The sequence below is a fragment of the Chiloscyllium plagiosum genome, chromosome 2 (genome assembly GCF_004010195.1).
Source record: "Chiloscyllium plagiosum isolate BGI_BamShark_2017 chromosome 2, ASM401019v2, whole genome shotgun sequence".
NCBI lineage: Eukaryota > Metazoa > Chordata > Chondrichthyes > Orectolobiformes > Hemiscylliidae > Chiloscyllium > Chiloscyllium plagiosum.
In genome coordinates, this window is record NC_057711.1 from 25,238,789 (window position 1) to 25,243,058 (window position 4,270).

Genomic DNA, 4,270 nt, shown 5'->3' on the forward strand with positions numbered 1-4,270 from the left:
TAGAGGCCACACGTTTCGGATGAGTGGAGAAAGATATAAAAAGGGACCTAAGGGGCAACTTTTCACACAGAGGGTGGTACGTGTGTGGGATAAGCTGCCAGAGGAAGTGGTGGAGGCTGGTACAATTGCAACATTTAAAAGGCATTTGGATGGGTATATGAATAGGAAGGGTTTGGAGGGACATGGGCTGGGTGCTGGCAGTGAGACTAGATTGGGTTGGGATATCTGGTCGGCAAGGACGGGTTGGACCGCAGGGTCTGTTTCCATGCTGTACATCTCTATGACTATATGTTATCTTTTATTATAATTGAATACAAAAGTAGGGAGGTTGTGTTTCAGTTATACAGTACACTAGTAAGACTGCATGTGGAAAATTGTATAGTTTGTTGGGCTCCTTATTTACAGAAAGCTGAAAATGATTTGCAAGCAGATCAGAGAAAGTTTGCTAACCTAATATCTGGTATGGGGATGTTGTCTTATAAAGAAAGGTTGGATATGCTGTGCTTTAGAAGAATGAGAGAAGACTTGACAAACCTATCCTGTAGTGTGTTAATGGGTGGATGCGGCGAGAATGTTTCCTGTTTTGGGACAACCCTCCCACTTTGGTTATACTCTCTTCCACCCTCTTCAATCTCGCAGGAGATATGGAAGTTTGCATACACATATGAACAGATTCAAGAACAGCTTCTTCATCGCTGTTATCAGACTTTTAAACGGACCTCGCAAATGCTAATATTGATCTCTCTCTCTCTCTCTGCACCTTCTGTGCAGTTGTAACCCTGTATTTTGCACTCTGTCCTACCACCCGAAGCACTTTGTATGGTATGATCTGCCTGTACAGCATGCAGAACAACACTTTTTACATGTACCAACAATAAATCAAATCAAATCACTGATTAAAAGTAAGGAATAATCCACTTAAGGTAGAGATAAGAATGTTTTTTTTCTCATTGAGGGTCATGAGGTTTTGGAACTTTCTTCCGCAAAAGGTGGTGGAACCACAGTCTTTAAATATTTTTCGGGCAGAGAAAGAGAGATTCTATCTAGTTAAGGGGCTGAAAAGTTACCACAGGTAGGCAGAAATGTGGAGCAATCAGTCAGCTATGATTTTATTGAATGATAGAGTGCATTGATGGGGCTGAGTGATCTCCCTCTGTTTTTAATTTGTATGTTTGTACGTATATTTGTAGGTGGTTATGATCTGGAATACACTCTGTGGTAGGGTCGTGAAAGAAAGGTCAATTGAGGTTTCAGAAATAAAATTGAATAATTTCCCAAAGATGAAGTATTTGCAAGATTTTGAGGAAAAGACAGGGAATTGGCACTAGGTGAAGTGCTCTTGCAGATAGTCAGCACAAACTGTCCCTGGGTCAAATGATTATGATTCAATGAACACTGACAACAAATGGCCCAATTTTCTTTCTAACTCATTCATACCTTCAAGTGTTTATCCTTAGCCTATCCCAGCAGATCAGCTTCATGAACCATATATGTTTCAATCTCCAGAATGTCCAATTAGATATGAACAAGACCATTTCTATCCTTAAGTTTAATGTGGCTAATAATTGTGACATGTTTGCCTTGATACCTTCTTTCTTAATGCAACTTCCCCTCTGGTTTATATCTTCCATCACTGGTACAATTACAACATTTAAGAGGCATCTGAATGGGTATATGAATAGGAAGGATTTAGAGGGATATGGGCCAAATGTTGGCAAATGGAAATAGATTTATTTTGGAATCTGGTCGGCATGGACAAGTTGGACCAACAGGTTTGTTTCCGTGTTGTACCTCTCTATGACTCTATGACTCTATAACTTCTTGTTGCCTTCCAAATTTGTGCCTATATTTTCCATCTCTGAACCCTTCCAATCAAGTTCCTGCAATGCCACACCATGACATATAGAATCTTTGCAACACTTTGAAGACTTAATCAGCTGCCCGGTGCCCAAAACTAATATAATGCTGCCTAATGTTTCTGCCTGTGATTAAACAAAGCAACTATATCTTTTTGTTCTACATTCTGCATCTTCAATATTTCTAGCTCTATCTCTACTTGCTAAAAGTAGCGAGTGACTTAATACAACAGCAAAATCTTATATCTGGTGGAATTAGCCATTCTTATTCTTGGGCAATAATATACAGCTAGCATTCCACCAAAATTGTGATTCATTTGCTTCTTTCCCAGCCCTGGGAATGCTAAGTTGAAATCTAGTATAGTAAGGACAGAAAAAATGAGATCTATAAACTCAACACATGCCAGATGTTAAATCTAGGATTCTTTTGTTTTAAATGGTTAGATCCAGATCATGCAAAACATTTAGGTTCTGACTTATTGGAACACCCTTAGCAAAGATTAATGTTTGTTCAGATTGCCTATTAACACCGACATGTTAGCTGCTGAGCAGTATGTCTGACTAAGTAAAGGACTTACTTGTTTCCATTCCGGAAATAGCGCTGTCACTTTATACAGCCTCTGATTAAAGCAGTATCAGTTTTCCAGCAGAGGTCAGAAGTGAGGATATTTGCTGATTATTATGCAATGTTCAGTACTATTTGTGACTCTTTTGATACCGTCCAAGTGCATCAAGACCTGGATGGTATCCAGGATGAAGCTGACATGAAGCGAGAGTTTACTGATCTCTGTTTGACATTCAATGGAATTGCCATTGTTGAATCTCCCACTTTCAACATCCTGGGAGTTACTATTAAGCAGAAATATAAATAAAGTGGCTAAAGGGACAGAACAGAGTTAGGAATCCTGCAGTGAGGTTCCTGAGGAAGTACTGGATACAGGCAGAGTTACAGCATTTAAAAGACACTTTGATAAGTACATGATTAGGAAAGGTTTGGAGTGTAATGGGCCAGCAGCAGGCAGGTGGGACTAGCTTAGTTCAGGATTATGTTTGGCATGAACTGTTTGGACCAAAGCGTCTGTTTCCATGCTGTATGACTCTATGACTTTGACTCACCAATGCCTGTCCAAGGCACATGCCTGGAGTGTAACCCCTCATGCCTGAATGAGTGCAGCTCAAACAGTGATCAAGAATCTCAACAGCATCTGGACAAACCAGTCCATTTTGTTAGTACATTACTCCCATATTCAATATTGACTGCCTCCATCACTGATGCACAGTAGCAGTGTGTACTTGATGGTTTACTGCAGCAAACCATCAAGACTTCTTCAAAAACATTTTCAGATGTACATGCTCTACTGCTTAGAACAACGAGGACAGCAGATTCATGAGAACAACTCTGCAAATTCCCCAACAAGCTGCAGACCATCTTGAATGGAATTATATCTCTGTTGCTTCACTGCTGCTGGATCAATATCCTGGAGCAGCCTTCCTAACCGCACTGTGTGTGCACCAAGACCACACAGCATGCAGAGGTTCAAGAAGGCAAATCCCCACCATCTCCTTGAGGGCAATCTGGGAAACAAATGCTGGCTTAGCCGGCAAACTCCACATTCAATGAAGAGAGCATGAAAAATGCAAAAAATGAAAGATAGTTCCAGACAAATTAATTGCATAAAACCAATCCTTGTAAAATGTAACATTGACTTCCTGGGAGAATTACCCAATCAGCAGTGTTCAGCTTGGAAGTATTACCTTTCTCATCTATCTTCCATTTAGTGAGACACATCCTTATAAGGCACTGTAACAGAAGGCAAGGATCCACAGAAGCAGCTTTGCTGATTTTGTTGATTACATTTCTGTTAAGAAATTCAGAAACATTTCTTTGCCAAAGATGCTAAACTATGGAAATTGTTTCTGCTATTAAAAAAGTTATGCTATTGTAGAGGAACCTTTCCATAACAGCAAATCATTCAGGTCAACACATCAGCTGAGATATTGTGCAGATTTCAAGAAGAACATTCTAATTTATTATTGGCTCTTAGTACATCATTTAACCTTATAACTACTTTACAAACAATAAAACAGCTTGGCTTAATTATACCTTGGTTGCATTTTGTAATAGGACCATTTGAATGCAAGGAACCCTACTTCAGTAATTTGCAGCAAGATTTTTGTTCTGTAGCCTAAAACAATAGAACAATGATGTTCTCATAGCAGGAGCAAACGATTTACCAATGCTGGGCTGGACGATGAATGTCGACCGATTGGCATTCAGCAATGAAAAAAATACCAAAGTGCATCTTGTCAATGTAGCTGTGCGAGTAATTACAAGTTGGAGGCCGAGAGGCAAATGTGGATGGATTGAGCTGCCTCCCTCTTCCAGATATACTGCTGGTAGTACCATTACTGGA